Source organism: Miniopterus schreibersii (genome assembly GCF_964146895.1).
Source record: "Miniopterus schreibersii genome assembly, chromosome: X".
Classification (NCBI taxonomy): Eukaryota; Metazoa; Chordata; class Mammalia; order Chiroptera; family Miniopteridae; genus Miniopterus; species Miniopterus schreibersii.
In genome coordinates, this window is record NC_138104.1 from 68,191,277 (window position 1) to 68,210,105 (window position 18,829).

At 43.2% G+C, this 18,829-nt stretch overlaps 1 pseudogene across 1 annotated transcript; it reads left to right on the forward strand.

Annotated features, from left to right (window-relative positions):
• The first annotated feature begins 4,023 nt into the window (after positions 1 to 4,023).
• On the forward strand, positions 4,024 to 9,620 carry LOC308551006 (mitotic spindle assembly checkpoint protein MAD2A pseudogene; annotated as a pseudogene). The gene is made up of 2 exons: positions 4,024 to 4,099; positions 8,977 to 9,620. The product of its transcript is annotated as a mitotic spindle assembly checkpoint protein MAD2A pseudogene (transcript).
• The last annotated feature ends 9,209 nt before the right edge of the window (positions 9,621 to 18,829 follow it).

Here is an 18,829-nt window from a genome sequence, read left to right on the forward strand (position 1 = left end):
GAAGACAGTTACGTTAGTCAGGGTTCTCCAGAGAAAGAGAGCCAATAAGATGTGTGTGTGTGTGTGTGTGTGTGTGTGTGTGAGAGAGAGAGAGAGAGAGAGAGAGAGAGAGAGAGAGAGAGAGAGAGAGAGAGAAGAGATTTATTATAAGGAATTGGCTCATGTGACCATGGAGCCTGAGAAGTCCCAAGATCTGAGAGAACCAATGGTTTAAGTTCCAGCCCAAGGGCAGCAAAAGCCAATGTCTCAGCTCCAGTAGTCAGGCAGGAGAGTTCCCTCTTACTCTGCCTCTTTATTCTATTCAGGCCTTCAATGGATTGAGTGAGTCCTACCCACATTAGGGAGGGCAATCTGCTTTACTCAGTTTACCAATTCAAACATTAATCTCATCCAAAACATCCTCACAGACATACCCAGAATGATATTTAACCAAATGTCTGGGTACCCCATGGCCCAGTCAACTTGACACATAACAATAATCATCAAGCCCGACTGAAGTGGCTCAGTTGGTTGAGCTTTGTCTTGCGCACTGAAAGGTTGGGAGTTCGATTCCCAGTCAGGACACATGCCTGGGTTGCAGGTTTGATCGCTGGTTGGAGCACATACAGAAGGCAACCAATCGATATTTCTCTCTCACATCTCTCTCTCTGTCTCTCTCAGCATGTCCTTGGGTGAGGATTTTTTTAAATTAAATTAAATTTAAAAATAACCATCACAACAGTAGCCTCAGTCACATGGACAGGAGCCCAAGCAGAATCAAACATCACAGCTCTGGGGAATTTGAACCAGGTTTTTAAGTAGCTCTGAGGACCAGATTTTCTTATTCACACTCTCAACCTCCCACCCCTGAGCTGTTATGATGGTGACTCAGTCCCTGCTCCTGTCACCACCAACTACCTAATCCTCTGGTACAGTGTCTGTCTTTTCTTCATCTCTCTGCTTCTGCCTAATCCTAGTTTCTGCTTCCCCTTGGCTTCTAATCCTTCATGACAATTACACATTACCTTTTCTCCACATGTCTTTTGGCTTTTAATCTCTCTGCATTTTAAGTACCCATGAGAAAGAAGCTTATTGGCCCAAATACTCACTATCTCTATTTGGGAAGAGCTTTCATGTCAGGCAACTTGGATAGGAAACTGACCGGTCTATAGACTAGCTGTTCTTGGCCAGGTACTTGTTCCTGGTCCAAGCAGTTGAGGACAAGGTTAAGGCAGGTTATGTGATACACAAAATGGCCATCTGTTATGGACTGAATTTTGTGCCCTCTCCCCCACCAAAACAATGATACATTGAAGCCCTGGACCCTTGTGTCACTATATTTGAAGATGGAGCCTCTAACAAAGTAATTAAGGTTAAATGAAGTCATAAGGGTGGGGCCTTGATTCGATAGGATTTGTGTCCTTGTAAGAAAACAGCAGAGAGTGAGCCCCCCCCCCCCCCCGCATAAGGATCTGCAAGAAGACAACCATCTACAAGCCAAGAAGAGTGCCTTCACCAGAAACTAGCCCTGCTCAATCTGGGACTTCTAGCTTCCAGAACTGTGAGAAGTAAATGTCTGTTGTTTAAGTCTTCAGTCTATGGTATTTTTAAATTGGTTTTAGAGAGGAAGGGGTGAGGAGAGAAACATTCATTGGCTGCCTCCCATATGCACCTAGACTGGAAACTGAACCCACAACCTGGGCATATGCCTTGACTGGAAATCGAACCAGCAACCTTTTGGCGCACAGGATGATAACCAACTGAGCCACAGTGGCCAGGGCAGTCTATGGTATTTTGTTACGGCAGCCCAAGCTAAGACACCATCTATGTGTAAATCATTGGCTAGAGGCGCTCCCACAGCAAGGAGCTGTGTCTTGGTAGGCATCTTGTTTGGTCTGTCCAGTCTCACCACACTTAAATCGCCTGTTCTCTTGTTTTTCTTACAAACCCCCAGGATTTGAACAGAGTTGCCCATTTTATTTCTCTGCTGTCCCTCTCAGGCTGCAGAAAGTGCTGCCAGAGCAAACCACATCAGTATGGAGACAGGCATCACTAGGGATTCATAGGTTCCAAACAAGCTGGCTTGTGAGTGCCGCAGTCCTGCTGCATGACCCTAGCCAGCTTTCCTCTCTCCACTCAGTTGTTCTTTCAGATTTTCTCCACATACTGTTGATTTGGAAACAAAAGGGACAGATTAAACCCATGAATTTACTTTCTCTCCTTCCTGAAACCTCACTAAAATGACATTAAATGACTTTCTAAAAGCAAAAATTCCCAAGGACAAAAATAACAGGAGATGAGATAACAGCAACGAGATTGTGCTAGCTGAGCAGTAACCACTGTAGCAAATCCAAGGAAGCTGGGGGCAGTGGGGACAACTGAGCACCAGCTGAATTCACATGGCAGAGCTCACACGTGGCTTAAAAATCAGCAGAGGAAATGGGAGTAAATGTCAAGCTGCAGTTGAAAATCTGTTTAAGAGGCAGTTATACCTCTAGATACCATCCTCCATCCCAGCAGATGAACAAGTTCATTCTTTAGAGATGATGAAACAAAGAGTGTCTTGATTGGGGAACACCAAGAACAGCTTTAGGGGGCACTACACTGAAAACAGGAAGACTAAACAAATATTTACTTCCTGTATGTGGAGTACTCTGGGCCCTCTTTCCTTACGCAGTTCCTTGAGTGCTGACTGCCAGCCCCAGAAATCAGACTGAAGCTCTTACTCTGGGCGATTTGACCATTCCAAGAGGAAGGAATTAGAGAGTAACATTGGGATTCCCCACTAAAACAGCCCAGGTACATCACCCTAAAATGAAGCCCATAGTTGACAAGCCTCTAATAAGTTTTTTAGTATCCCATTCTTAAGTATGAGACAACAACCAAAGATCACTAGACATCCGAGGAAGCCTTTAACACGAAAACATAAAAGGTAGAGATCAAACTGAAGAAGAAAACAATCTGCTGCAAACAATGTTATGAGGGATAAGAAATATTTTCTTTAAAACTCTTTAACTTCCTCAGGGAGATAATAGAATATAAATATCCATGAAAAAAAGAACAGGGTGCTATCAAAAGGACATTTAGAGAGCAAACAAGAACTTTCTGTGGTAGCATAAATTAAAAGGCAGTAAATGAATATTTTGTTTCTGCCTAGGATACAAGAAGTTGCAAGACAGCCTCACTTCCACCCTAGCTACAAGAAGCTAGGTAACCTCCAAAGTAATAGGTTTTTTTTTTCTTTTAAGCCTATTAGGATGCTGAAGTTACCAAAAAAAGGGGAAAAAAAAAAAGTGAGCCAAAATCTGAAAAACACCAAGCCCTTCCTAGGAAAAAGACCTTGTTGCTTTTATTTTTTATTTTTTTATTTTTTGGTTAATCTTCACCCAAAGATATTATTTCCATTGATTTTTAGAGAGAGAGGTAGGGAGGGAGGGAGAGAAACACCGATGTGAGATGGATTGGTTGCCTCCTGCATGCGCCCCAACAAGCATGGGCGCTGGGATCAAACCTGCAACCCAAGTACACAACCTTGACTGGGAATCGAACCCATGACCTTCCATCCATGGGCCGATGTTCTAACCACTGAGCCACACTGGCCAGGGCCCATTGCTGCTTTTATCCTGGGCAGCAGCAGCAACAAGAGGAGGCTGTTGTAGACTTGTGTAAGAGGAAAACAGAGGACCTTTTAACAAAATTTTAAAGGTCAAATGTGGAATGGCATGGCAGTTTGAATGCCTAGGGACCTCAGACACAAAGAGAGTTTGCATTTACCACAACTCCTTTCCATAGGCCTTCACCAAGAAACTTTGGGGGCAGGGCAGGTGGGCTGAGCAATTCTCTCTGAGGTACAGATGTACTAGGAGCGCTGAAGTCTGAATGCAGGGCAGGAGAAGTGAGACAAACCACACTCCAGACTTCCCAGTGGCAGTTGGTGGCTAGAGAAGGGCAGAAGAGCTGAGAGACATCAACCCCAGGATGAAGGGATACAGAGGACACATAGGCTCCCTAAGTCTTACTTTGAATACAAAGCAGAAGCTTGCGATGGCAGGAGTTGAGGCAGAAGACCTGAAAGAGACACCCCTGAGGCACATGTTCATCGGTCTACTGAAGTCTAAGGGTGAGGTGAACTAAGACAAATCCCCCAGGTACTTGGGTCACAAGTCCTACTAGAAAGAATGTTCTAATCCTACTTTGAAATACTCTGAAGTCTATGGGGAACTGAATCTAGCTAAATCAATAAGAAATCTCAGATGTAGCTTAACTACAGGCCAAATCAACTCCCCCCCCCCCACACACACACACTAACAGCTTAACAGAAGAGGTGTGTCCTTTGGGGCGGCACAAATGGTATTAGACTCCTTATTGTTCTATTGCATATAATGTCTGGCATTCAATTAAAAAATTAAAATACATGGGAAAAATCAAGGAACTATGACCCGTCATAAAAAGAAGAAATAAGCTCCCTGGCTGGTGTGGCCCAGTTGGTTGAGCACCGTCCCATGCACCAAGAGGTTGCTGGTTTGATTCCTGGTCAGGGCACATGCCCAGGCTGTGAGTTCAGTCCCTGGCAGGGGGCGTGCAAGAGGCAGCTAATTGATGTTTCTCTCTCCCTCTCCTTTCCTCTCTCTCTCTAAAAGCAACTAAAAAATATTTTTAAAAATTTAATAATAAAACAAAAGAGAAGAAATAATCAATAAAACCAGACTCATAGATGGCCCAGAGCCAGATGATAGAATTACCAGACAGAGACTTTAAAATAATAATATTTATCATAATTCCAACATCCCTTAGGTACTCATAGTCAAACTGCTGAAAAACAATTTTTTTAAATAAAACCTGAAAGCAGTCAGAACAAAGACATGCTATATACAAGGAACAATGAGTGACAACAGAATCCTAATCTAAAAACAGTAGAGGCCAGAAGATAATGAAATAACATCTCAAATGATGAAAGAAAATAAAAATTTCAATCTGGAATTCTAGATTCAGTGAAAATATCCTACAAAAATTAAGATAGAATAGCCCTGGCCGGGTGGCTGAGTTGTTTGGGAGTAGTCCCATGCAGCAAAAGGTTGCCTTTTTGACTCCTGGTCAGGAGGCAACCGATTGATGTTTCCCTCTCACATCGTTGTTTCACTCTCTCGGTCCCTCTCTCTCTCTCTCTAAAAATCAATTCTTAAAAATCTTTAAAAACAAAAGGTTGTGAGTTTGATTCTTGGTCAGGGCACGTGCCTAGGTTTCAGGTTTAATCCCTGGTGAGGGCTCAGACAGGATGTGGCCCATCAAAGTTTTGCTCTCTCACATTGATGTTTCTCTCTCTCGTTCTCTCCCCCCTTCCTCTCTATAATCTATAGACATATCCTTGGGTGAGGATAAAACAAATTAAGACAAAATAAAGTTGTATCCCCAGATGAGAATAAAGAATTCATCTCCAATAAAAAAAGCTAAATTAATTATTTAGATATAAATTATACCAGACTGAAGAAAGGAGTGTAAAACACCACTAAGTAAATATATATGACTATGTACTGTTTAAAGTAAATGCAAGAATAATGAAATGTGGAGTTACTTTTTGCATATTGTATATAAAAATAATTTGTATATCATATGTAAAAATATTGCATGACAGCCAGAACACAAAGGGTGGGGTTGTTGCAACTGCAATACTGTTGTAACATTCTTATACTGTTCATGAAATGGTAGAGTATTTCTTTGAAGGTAGAATGTGCTAAATTAAAGAAACAAATTGTAATTTCTAGAGCAACAATTTAAACATAACAGAAAAAAATTATATATAAGAAGTCAATAAAGAAGATGAAATACTACAAAATCCAATTTGTCCCCCTTAGAAAAGGCAGAAAAGGAGAAAAATAAGAACAAAAATGGATGAAACAAATAGAAGCCACATCCTGGGTTGGGAGACTTAAACCCAGAGATACCAATAATTACAGTGAATATAAGTGGACTAAAACTCTGCCCTAGTTATTTTTGTTGCATAACAAATTGCTCCAAAGTTTAGCATTTTAAAATAACTGCAATAATTTTCTTATTGTTCATGTTTCTGTAAGCTAAGTATATGGGAAAGGCATTCCTCAAACAGCTAAACAGGATTACCATATGACCCATCAAGTCCCCTCCTAGGTAGATCCTCAAAAGAATTGAAAACAGGGATTCAAGCAGATACTTGGACAGCAATGTTCATCGCAGCATTAGTCACAATAGCCAAAAGGTGGAAACAACCTAAATGTCCATCAATAGATAAATAGATAAAAATAGTATAGCCATACAATACAGTATTACTCATTCATAAAAGGGAACGAAGTCTGAATATATGCTACAAAATGGAGGAACCTTGAAAACATTGTGAAAGAAGGCGGACACAAAAGCAAAATAGTGTATGATTCTATTTATATGAAATGTCCAGAATAGGCAAATTCATAGAGACAGAAAGGAAGCTAGAGGTTACCAGAGGCTGAGGAGAGGGGAGAATGGAAAATTATTGCTTAATAGGTACAGAGCTTCTTTTTATGGTGATAAAAAAAATTATTTTGAAAAAAGGAAACAGATAAGGGTAATGGTTGCACAACACTGGGAATATAGTTGACACTGAATTATATACTTGAAATTTATATATATATATATATATATATATATATATATATATATATATATATATATATATATATAGAGAGAGAGAGAGAGAGAGAGAGAGAGAGAGAGAGAGAGAGAGAGAGAGAGACATACAGGGTGGGGCAAAAGTGTGTTTACAGTTGTTAGTATAAAAATAATACAATAGTTAATAAATAATATGAGAATAAACTGTTTCACATACTCAAATCTGTAAATCTACTTTTGTTCAACATTGTATATAAGAACCTGGGGAGGGCTCGTCTGGGCAGTTGCGGCTGAGGGTCTTTCGTGTGGTTGCTGTCAGACAGTGGCCGAAGCTGAAACAGTGGCTGGGCGCCTCTCCCTCTTCATGTCGTCTCCGAGCCCTTCCATGTGTTCTCTCCGTGAGGGCTAGTTTGGGCTTCTTTCCAGCATGGCAGCCTCAGGGAAACTGGTTAGGGGACAGCTAAAGGCTGGAAGAGTGAGTATCCCTGCTAACAAGGCAGAAGCTGTGTTGCTCTCCCTGACCTAGCCTCAGAAATTAAGTGGCGTTGCTTTTGCCACATTATGTTGATTTAAAGCAAGTCGCAAGCCTTCCCAGATTATAAGGAGAGGGTTCAATTCCACCGCTTGATGGGAAAAATGGCAAGGTTCCAGAAGAGCATGTGGGATGGGGGATATTGTTGGGGCTACCTTTGAAAAACACAATCTGCCACACACACCAGTTAAAAGGCAGAGACTGTCAGGCTAGATAAAATAGCTATATGTTATTTACAAGAAGCACACTTTAACCATAAAGACAGACAAGTTGAAAGTAAAATGATGGTAAGAGATATACTACACAAACACTGAGCATAAGAAAGCTTGTATGGTTATATTAATATTAGATAGAGTAGAATTCAAGACAAAGAATATTACCAGAGATAACGAGGGACATTTCACAATGGAAAAAGGTGAAATAACCAAGAAGACATAATCATTTTAAGTGTGTAAGTAGCTCATAGCAAAGCTCTCATATACATGAAACAAAAATTGACAGCACCAAAGAGTTCGAGAAATATACAAATCTTCAAACGTAGTTGGAGACTTTAAATATGTTTTCTTAAATTGATTTCTCAGAGAGAGGAAGGGAGGGGGAGAGAAAGATAGAAACACCAATTACGAGAGTCATTGATCGGCTGCCTCCTGCACACCCGCTGTTGGGGATGGAGCCCGCAGCCCGGGCATGTGCCCTGACTGGGAATCGAACCTCGATCTCCTGGATCATAGGCCAATGCTCAACCGCTGAACCATGCCTGCTGGGCCATAGTTGGAGACTTTAAGATACTTTTCTCAGTAATTGATAAAACAAATAGTGAAAAATCAGTAAGATACAGAAGACCATCAACACTCAACACTATCAACCAAAGTGACTTCATTGATATTTTTAGAATACTACACCCAGCAGGAGAATACACACTCTTCTCAAGTGCAGATACAACACTCACCAGCACAGATAACATTCGGGGCAGTAGAAAAGCCTCAGTAAGTTACAAAGGAGAGGAACCATACAAAGTAGGATTTCTGACCACAGTGATGTTGAATTAGAAACCAATAAAATAATGGTATCTAAGAAATTTCCAAATAAGTGGAATTGAAAAAATATACTTCTAAATAACCCATGGACAAAAGAAGAAATTACAAGTTAAATAAGAAAATATACTTATTTTACTTATGTTGAAAAATATTATGTCTTAAAAATAAAACTGTAATGTTATTTCACTTAAAAGGTACAGCATGTGAAATGTTATGTAATGGTAAAAAAAAAAAGTACTACAATGTAAATTTTCACAATTTTCCAGTAAATGACATTTCTGGATCAAAAATTACCATTACAAACCCTTTAATTGAATGTTTATTTGCTGTTTCCAGTATTACAATTTGCTGTAATTCATAAACTTCAATCTAAGTAAGCTTTAGACACTGACCTCATACAGGTTGTTAGGTCCTTATGTTAAGCACTTACTTATCCAGCAAAGAGATCACTCAGCCACCACTCTTGTGTGGACAATGTTCAGTGCTACCTGAGCAATTTAAAGAGCATATGAGCCCGGCCGGGCGTGGCTCAGCGGTTGAGCATCGACCTAGGATCCAGGAGATCGGGGTTCGATTCCTGGTCAGGGCACATGCCCGGGTTGCGGGCTAGGCAGCCGATCAGTGACTCTCTCATCATTGATGTTTCTATCTCTCCCTCTCCCTCTCCTTTCCTCTCTGAAATCAATAAAGATATGTATCAAAAATTAAAAAAAATAAAGAGCATATGAGTAGGCTGCGAGCCCTGTGGTCACCAGGCGTGGTGGGTGCGCCCGAGACTGTGGGCCTGGCCAAGGCACTGCAGCTCTCCAGGGAGTGGAAGCGCCGAAATCACGGCCAAGTTCTCATTTGGCATCAACGGCATTTTATATCAGCGTGGCATCTGAAATCTTTACTTGAGTGCAGGAATATGGACTCACCGTACTTGTAGCTACTGATTCTGAGCTCATGAAATACCTAAATAATGTGGTGGAACAACTAAAGGACTGGTTAGAAAGTGTTCAGTGCAGAAACTGGTGGTAGTCAGCTCGAGTATTGAAAGTGGTGAGGTCCTTGACATTGATACTGAGCGTGAGGAGGCTGCCAGGGATGACAGACAATACATCCAGAGAAAAGTCTCAGAAAGCTATTCAAGGTGAAATCCACTTGGTGATCAGACAGATCACAGCTACAGTGGCAATTCTGCCACTGTTGGAAGTTTCTTGTACATTTGACCGGCAAATCTATACAGACAAAGATTTGGTTGTACCTGAAAGTGGGAAGAGTCGGGATCAGGGTTCATTACCAATTCTGAACAAGTCTGTCTGCGTTCCTTCCCTAGTGCAATCCACAAAGTAAACAGTATGGCGGCCTACACAACCCTGCCAATGGCTGAAGATGAGACAAGAATAATAATGGAATTCCTAAATGTGTTTCCTGAAACCAAGTCAACTACAGTTCATGTTTTATCTCATTGACTAATTTTTCGATGGGGGAAACTTAACATTATACTTTACTGAACATAATCGTTCCATTTTTTGGTACCTGTTTGACTTTCCATAGGGTTGACATCATTTTTTACAACTGTTCAAAGGGAACCAGCAGATTACATCAGCACTGTAATGTCAATTCCTTTGAAGGTGGTAACTGGAGATGGAAAATTTTTGTTGCAAAGCTAAATGCCTTCCTAAATCAGACCTTTTGGTCAAGAAGCTTGACTCAGAATATAGGTAAATATGAAACAGCAAAAGAAGCCTGAGTATTCAGAATCTTTGTTTAGGTCCTAAAGTAACTGATAATCCAAAGTCATAAAATATTCCTATAAGACCCTTTTGCCATTTATTTCATCTGTATAGTTTCCATATTGAAAAAATCTCCAATTATTTGATTTTAATGTATATAATTTATATTTTCAAAGCTATCACTATTTCTACTGTTTAAATTCTGAAGATATAGAACTCTTAAAAATGTCTTTTTGTGTTTTGTAAAATCAAGCTTTAAGTGACAATGATAAAGTTAAATGGGTATGTTTTAAAAAAATAAAGTGCATGTGAGTTGTTTTGATGAATGGAGACAACGCTGTAGTTTTGCACTAAATTTTCAATTACTGAATTGTACGTTTCTTCACCTTGATACCTTATAATCGTTAGAAAGCTACTTACATAATGCTATAGCCATATATTATGCTAAATGCCCATTTGTAACTGCAAGAAAGTCATGTTATAGACCCACTACTGACTATGATATTATACAAAGTCATGGCCACAAGTTTCTGCATAAGAGATTTACTTCTCTCTCTTTCTTTTAAATCAAGAAAATGTATTTAATTTAATAAAACCAAAAACATAAATTATCAAAAGTTAGGAATTCAACTAAAGAAGTGATTACAGGAAAATATATAACATAAAATGCTTATATTAGAAAGGAAGAAATGTCCTAAATCAGTTATTTAAGCTCCTACTTTAATAAACTAGAAAAAGGAGAGTAAATTAAATCCAAAATAAATAGAAGGGAGAAAAATAAAGATAAAGAGCAGAAATCAATGAAATAGAAAAACAGTACAGTAAATATATGAAGCCAAAAGCTGACCTTTGAAAAGATTAATGAAATTGACAAACCAGTCTGATCAGAAAAAATGGAGAGTAGAAATTACCAATATAAAAAATGAAAGAGCCCGGCCGGGCGTGGCTCAGCGGTTGAGGGTCGACCTGGGATCCAGGCCATCGGGGTTCGATTCCCGGCCAGGGCACATGCCCGGGTTGCGGGCTCGATCAATGACTCTCTCATCATTGATGTTTCTATGTCTCTCTCTCCCTCTCCTTTCCTCTCTCTGAAATCAATAAAGATTTTTTTTTTTTAAATGAAGGAGGGGCTATCACTACAGATCTTACAAACATTAAAACGATAATTATGGCCTGGCCGGTGTGGTCAGCTGTTGAGCATCAACCTAGGATCCCGGAGATGGAGGTTCGATTCCCGGTCAGGGCACATGCCCAGGTTGCGGGCTCCATCCCCGGCCCTCATTGGGGCAAGTGCAGGAGAAAACCAATTGATGTGTCTCTCTCACATCGCTGTCTCTCTCTCTTTCTCCCCCGCCCTCTACCACTCTCTCTGAGAAGCAATGGAAAAATATCCTCAGGTGAGGATATAAAAAAAAATTTTTTTTAAAGATGAGTTTGTAACTAAAAACATTCCCACAAAGAAAACTCCAGGTTTATATGGCTTCAGTGGTGAATTCTGCTAAATGTAATGGAAGAAATAACACCAATTCTATACAAACTCTTCCAGAAAATAGAAGAGGAGGGAACACCTCCCAATTCGTTTTACAAAGTAAACAATACCCTCATACCAAAACCAAAGACATCACATGAACAGGAAACTACAGACCAGTATCCCTCGTGCATACACATGATGTAAAAATACTAACCAAAATGTTAGCAAATCAAACCAGAAATGTATAAAAAGATCATGGCCAGGTAGTGTTCCTCCCAGGAATGCCAGTTTGCTTTGAAGATCAGTCAGTGTGATTAACCGTATTAATAGAGCAACAACAAGGAAAACCATGTGATCATTTCAATGGATGTGGGGAAAAGATTGGCGAAAATTCAATACCCACTCGTGATAAAAGCTCTCAGTAAACTAGGAATAGAAGGAAGCTTCCTCGGCCTGATAAAGGGAGTCTATAAGAAACCCAGTTAACATCACATTTATTGATGACAGACCAACTGCTTTTCCTTTATGATCAGGAACAAGGCAAAGATGTCTGCGCTCATCACTTTTACTCATCATTGTACTAGAGGTTCTAGCTAGTGCCATAAGGTGGGAAAAAGGAATAAAAAGCATACCGTTAAGCCCGGCCAGGCGTGGCTCAGCAGTTGAGCATCGACCTAGGATCTAGGCGATCGAGGTTCAATTCCCGGTCAGGGCACATGCCCGGGTTGCGGGCTTGATCCCCAGTCGGGGGCGTGCAGGAGGCAGCCGATCAATGACTCTCATCATTGATGTTTCTATCTCTCTCTCCCTCTCTCTGAAATCAATAAAGATATATTTTTAAAAAATAAAATAAATAAAAAGCATACTGTTTAAAAAGGAAAAAGGAAAAGTGTCTTTATTCAGAGATGACATAATTGTCTATGTAAAAAAAAAAAAATCCTAAGAAATCTACAAAAACCAGTCTAATATGTAAGTTTAGCAAGGTTGCAGGACTAACAGTCAATATGCAAAAATCAATAGTATTTCTATATATTACCAACCGACAATGAGAAATTGGCATTTAAAAGTACCATTTAGTAGTTTCAAAATATAAAATACTGCCTGGCCAGCGTGGCTCAACGCAGTGTGGCTCAATGGTTGAGCATTGACCTATAATCCAGGAGATTGCAGTTTGATTCCCAGTCAGGGCACATGCCCGGGTTGCAGGCTCGGTCCCCACTGGGGCGTGCAGGAGGCAGCCGATCAATGACTCCCTCATCATTGATGTTTCTATCTCTCTCTCTCTCTCCCTTCCTCTCTGTGAAATCAATAAAGACATATTTTTTAAATATATGAAATACTTAGGGATAACTAAATAATGTGTGCAAACCTGTATACCAAGAACTATAAAATATTGCTGAAAAATGAAAGAAACTTAAATAAATGAAGAGAAATAGCCTATACATGGGTTGAAAGATATTATGGTTAAGATGTCAATTCTCCCCACATTTATCTAAAGACCTAATTAAAATCCAAGTCTTTTTTTGTAGAAACTGACAAGCTGATTTAAAAATCTACATGGAGCCCGGTCGGGCGTGGCTCAGCGGCTGAGCGTTGACCTGGGATCCAGGCGATCAGGGTTCGATTCCTGGTCAGGGCACATGCCTGGGTTGAGGGCTTGATCAATGACTCTCTCATCATTGATGTTTCTGTCTCTCTTTCTCCCTCTCCTTCCCTCTCTCTGAAATCAATAAAGATATATTAAAAAAAAAAAAAATCTACATGGAAATGCAAATTACCTAGGCAAGCCAAAATGATTTTGAGAAAGAACAAAGTTGAAGTTTATACTACCTGGGTTCAAGACTTACTATAAATCTAAAGTGATCAAGATAATGTAGCATTAGTATAAGGATAAGATATAGAACAGTGGAACAGAATTGAGAGTCCAGAAATAGACATGCGCGCACACACACACACAATCAATTTGTGGCACAGGTACCAAGGTAATTAATTCAATGAGGAAAGGATAGTCTTTTGAACAAATGGTGCTGGAACAACTGGTTAATCACATGAAAAGAAGAAATCTAGCACAAAATTTAACTCAAAATGAACCCCAGACCTAAATATAAAATCTAGAAATATAAACCCGCTAGAAGAAATCATAGGAGAATATCTGTGACATTGGATTAGGCAAAGACTTTTTAGATAGGACCCAAAAACCACAAACCATGAAAAAAAAAAAAATTAGACTTCATCAAAATTTAAAATGCTTGCTTTTTTTTTTTAAAAAAAAAATACATCTTTATTGATTTCAGAGAGAGGAAAGGAGAGGGAGAGAGAGACATAGAAACATCAATGATGAGAGAGTCATTGATCGGCTGCAGCCCGCAACCCGGGCATGTGCCGTGACCGGGAATGGAACCCCGATCGCCTGGATCCTAGGTCGACACTCAACCGCTGATCCACGCCCGGCCGGGCTAAAATGCTTGCTTTTTAAAAGAAACTGTTAGTAAAATTAAAAGACAAGCCACAGACTGGGAGAAAATATTTGCAAAACATATCTGTTAAAGGATTTGTAACCAAAATATGTTAAAAAGTGAAAAACCCTTACAACTCAATAGTTGAGAAAATTTTAAAAACTGACAAAAGATTTTACTACATACTTTACCAACAAATATATACAAATGGCAAATAAGTGTATGAAAAGATTCTTACCATCATCAGTCATAAGGAAAATACAAAATAAAACCCCAGTAAAATATCACTAAAATGGTTAAGATTAAAGAGGCTAAAAACAAAATAACAGACTGATCATAGTAAGTGCTGGCAAAGATGCAGAGCAAATGGAACTGTCATGTTATACGATGAGTGTGGAAAACAATTCTTTTTTTATTTTATTTTAGAGAGAGGAAGTGAGAGAGAGAGAGAAAGAGAGAGAGAGAGATTGATTGGTTGACTCCTGTACATGCCCTGACCTGGGGACCCACAACTTGACTATGTGCCCTGACTAGGCATGGAACCTGCCACCTTTTGGTGCACGGGATGACACTCCAACCAACTAAGCCACAACAGCCAGGGCCAATTTGTGGGTTTCTTATCAACTGAAACATACATCTATCATATGACCCAGCAGTCCAATTTCTAAGGATTTATCTAAGGAAATTAAAATATGTGCATACAAAGGTTTGTACTCAAGTGTTCAGAGTAGCCTTCATTTGCCCCAACCTGGAAACAACCCACATGTCCGTCCATCAACTGGTACTGGGATAAATGATCTGTGGTTCATCCATACAATGGAACACTACTTAGCAATAAGAGGAAAAAACTCCTGACACAACAGAGAGGAACTCAAAGGCATTCTGCTGAGTGAAAGAAGCCAGACATGAAATACTACATTCTCTATGATTCTACTTACATGAAATTCTAGAGAAGACAAATCTATAGTGATAGAAAGATCATGGTTGCCAGGCTCCAGGTGGGGGAAGGAGATTGCAAAGGGCCATGAGAGAACTTTCTGGAGTGATGCAAACGTTCTATATCATGATTATGGTGATGGTCACACGACTGTATCCATGTGTCAAATCTCATCAAACAATTTGTGAATTTTCTTTTATGCTAATCATACCTCAATAAAGCTGATTTTTTTAATCCTCACCCGAGAATACCTTTCCCATTGCTTTTCAGAGAGAGTGGAAGGGAGGGAGGGGGCAAGAAACGTCGATGTGCGAGAGACACATCGATGGGTTCCCTCCCGGACGTGCCCCGACTGGGGCTGGGGATCCAGCCTGCAACCGAGGTACGTGCCCTGGGCCAGAACCCAAACCGGGACCCTTCAGCCAACGCTCTAACCACTGAACAAAACCGGCTGGGGCAATAAAGCTGATTTTTAAAAGTCATTCAGGACAAGGAAAGAAATCATTGCCTGGGCCCCAGCAATCAGAATAGTGGAAGCATTGAGCACCCATGAAGCAGCTCTGGGTGCAGCCAGAGGGAAGGCAGGCCGGTGGAGGGAGAAGGATGTGTGGGGGCGGTGACAGTGAACGAGCCGGGGGCCCATTATTGAGCCAGACAGGTAATTACCCCAGAGAGCCCCTGGAAGGAGCTGAAACTGGTTGGCTCTGGGAAGGTGAAATGAGGAGGAGCAGCTGCTGCTTTTTGTTACAAGCCTCAGCCTCAAACAATCTGCCACTTTAAACCACATGCCTGTATAACTCTGACCAAAAAAGAGACACCTCCTACAGGGCTGCCTTCCCCTCAGATGGGGACCTCATGGCCATCTGGGGGCACAACTGTCAACTGCTCACCTGCCTTCTACACCCCAGTTCCTCATCCCAGAAGAGGGGTGACCCCAGAGCCTCCTGCGGGCCCTGCCATTCCCAGCCTGCAGGGCTCCTAATTATCAAGTACCACTCTCCTCCCTCCCACAACTTTGCAAACAGGCTTTGTCTAACTTTCGAAATTACTATTCACTTTACCTTGGACCTTAAGGTGACTGGACACCCTGTCTTCCCGTTGTCATTGGCCCGTGCATGTCCCAGTGAACACTTGCACGCACACATGCAGGCTTTCCCCCTTCAGTCCCATCTTTCACCCCACCGAGCCTCTCCTAGGCATTTGAATGACATCGGGCTCTCCTCACTGTGCTCCTTACCTATCATTTCAGTTGGTGTGAGCACATTCATTCCTCCCACTGCCATGCAGGATCTGCCATCTGCAATGCATACCCAGTCAGGAGGGATGCCCAGTTGGGGCACCTCTCTCCTTCCCTGGGCATAGCCTCTCAGCAGCTTTGCTGTGTCTTTCCTTCTCTTGGGGCACCTGTCTCTCCTTCCAGTCCTGCGAACCCAAGCACTCCTGGTTTTCCATCACTCCTCCATGTCTTTGGCTGGCTCCTCTTACTCTTTCATCCCAAATGCCTTTCAAGGGTCTATCCAGGGCCCAAGAAATGCCTTTCCTTTCCACCCTCACTGCCTGGTGGCGTTAATCAAGTCCCACCATTTCTCTCCTGGGTGCTTCTCCTGGCCTCTCTGTCCCCAGTCCTCTCAGCACAGGACCCTGTGCTTCTCCTGGCAGGGCCCAAGTCCTCTCACCTCCGCACCCACAGTGCGGGGCCAGCAGAACTTGCTGTTTGTTGAGCAAAAGGTTCTGATTACAGAGAGCGAGTGATAGAGCAAGGACAGGCAGATCTGGGGTCCTGCCAGCTCTGATTTCTTGCCCCTGCGGCTGGCACCTGGGATAGTCAATGCTCCCTGCTTCCTGGGGCCTCCTGTCCTCTTCTGTTTAGACATTGGGCTAGTGGAGGCACAGGCCTTGACCACCCACAGAACTCTTTCTGCAAATGCGATCTTAGAGGGAGATGGTGGAAAGCAGGGCAGAGGGGGCTGCATTGGGGATACTGAGGGGATGGGGAGGGTGTCTGCTCAGTCCTGCCCCAGGCATGAGGCCTGCTAAGGCTTACTAGTCAGCCCCATGGCCAGGCCCTTCTCCAGCCTCCCAGAACAAATTTCCTAGTGCTCCCCAGGTGAGCATGGGCCGGTTAAGCCACCCCTTCAAACACTTCTCAGGGATCCTGCCTTCTCTCTCCTCTCCAGGGCCCCCACTCATCTGCCTGTCTCCAGGTATGTGCCCTGCTCTCAGTTCATGCTGCCCAGGGGGCAGGGGTTTCTGGGCAGCCCAGTGCCATCTCTGCTGACTCATGTGGCCTTGACAGTGAATAATCCAGTCAGCCTTTCTTCCCACAAATTGCTGCCAAGCTCCATCTTTCTTATCTTCTGTGGGGCAGCTGGGGCAGGGGCCTGCCTGGGGCCTCTCACCTCTGACCGGCTCCTTGCTGTAGGCTGTGGGACTTAGCTGGGCCTCACCTCTCCCCTGGCACAGCGCCCATGCAGCACCAGCACGTGCACCATGGGCTCCTGAGCCTTCTGGGCTCTCAGTTGAAGAACCAGACTCTCTCTGGCACACCCTCCAATCTTGCTAGCTCTCATTTCCTGAGAGGTCCCCAGTACTTGTACTGGCTGACGAGGGGGAGTTCTATGAGCACCTTCCCTTTGTGTTCTGGCCTTAGTGTGGACACAAACCCCTCCCCTTGTTTCTTGGAGCCCAGAAAAAAACACAGGAGGGGGGCCTTCCCCAAGACTTTTCCCTGGGCTCAACAACAGGAAACAAGGAGTGCACAGAGCAGAAATGGTCACAAGCCTGGCCTCATGGCTCAGGTGCCCCGCCCTGTGTCAGCTCTCCACTGGGATCTAGCTCTGTGCGGCCTCTGTTGAATCCAAGCGGAGAAACTCATAAGGAAATGATTGCCCGGGAAGGCTGTCGCCCTTCCTGACCAGTCCCAGGAGCTTCTCTCCCCAGCCTCTAGCACTGCCCTACGTGTAGTGAAAGCAGCCGCTTCCGAAGGTGCATCACCTGCTGGCTCCAGGCCATTGCCCGTCCCATCACCGAGGGTTGATCTTCAGCCATTAGATTCCCAGTGTACAGGGGGGAAGCTGAGGAGCAGAGAGTTGGGCATAGCCTGTGCAAGGTCATCCAGCTGGGGATGGCAAAGCAGGGACATATGTTCTTCTGCAGGCACCTGAGTTCGGAGGGTGGACCAGGGAGGTCCCACCTTGCCTGCAAGGCTGGGAGAGTCTTGGGAACCAAAGCCACAGCAGCCATTGCAGCCTGGCACATGTGTAATGTCGGGGGTAGGGTGTGTGTGTGGTACATGTGTGTGCACAGGGTGCTTGCTGCATGTGTGACACGTGTAGGTATAGTGTGTACTGTACACTGTGTGTGCAGTGTGTAGGGTGGGGATATGGTATGTGTATAAGACACCTGCCTCCAAATCCCCTGCTGCCTGGTCAGAGGCTGGGGGGCGCTGGGGTGCAGCCAGTCTCTCTGGCTAGGAAGAGGAGGCCTTGGCTTTGGTTGTACTTGGGCTTGATCAGTGAGGGGCTGTTTTGGTCTCTTGGCTTGCAGGTCAACAGAGAAGATGAACAAACAGGAGAAAAGAGTCGAACTCAGGACAGAGCCTGGCCTTTGGCAGTGTGCAGGCCACTGCCTTGGGCTAGGCTGGGCCAGCCTAGGCTGAGGGAGGCCAAGGCTTGTGGCAAGGCAGGGGAAGGGTGGAAAGAGGGTGCCTGGGATGGGGGAAAACGATGGGCTAGAGGTTGGAGGGAGCCCTGGAGCCTAAGGGGAGAAGAGCAGGGAAGGCCCAGCCCTGAAGCCCCTGGCAGGGAAGCTCCTCTCTCAGGCCTTCCACACAGGGTGCAGGAGCCTCAGTGTGTGTCTGTGTCTATGATGTCAAGTGTGTATGCCTTTGTGGGCATATGGCTGTTTCATATAAGTGAGGGCTTATGAGAGGAGCTGGTGAGGGAGGGGAGAGGTGGAGAGGGAGAGCTGGAATATGCAGGAGCTCAGAAGCCCTCTCCTAGGACAGGTAGTTTCAGGTGGGAAAAGAGGAGGGAGGGTTGTCCGGGCTCCCACTGGGCCTTGGGGAGGAAACTGGATCTCA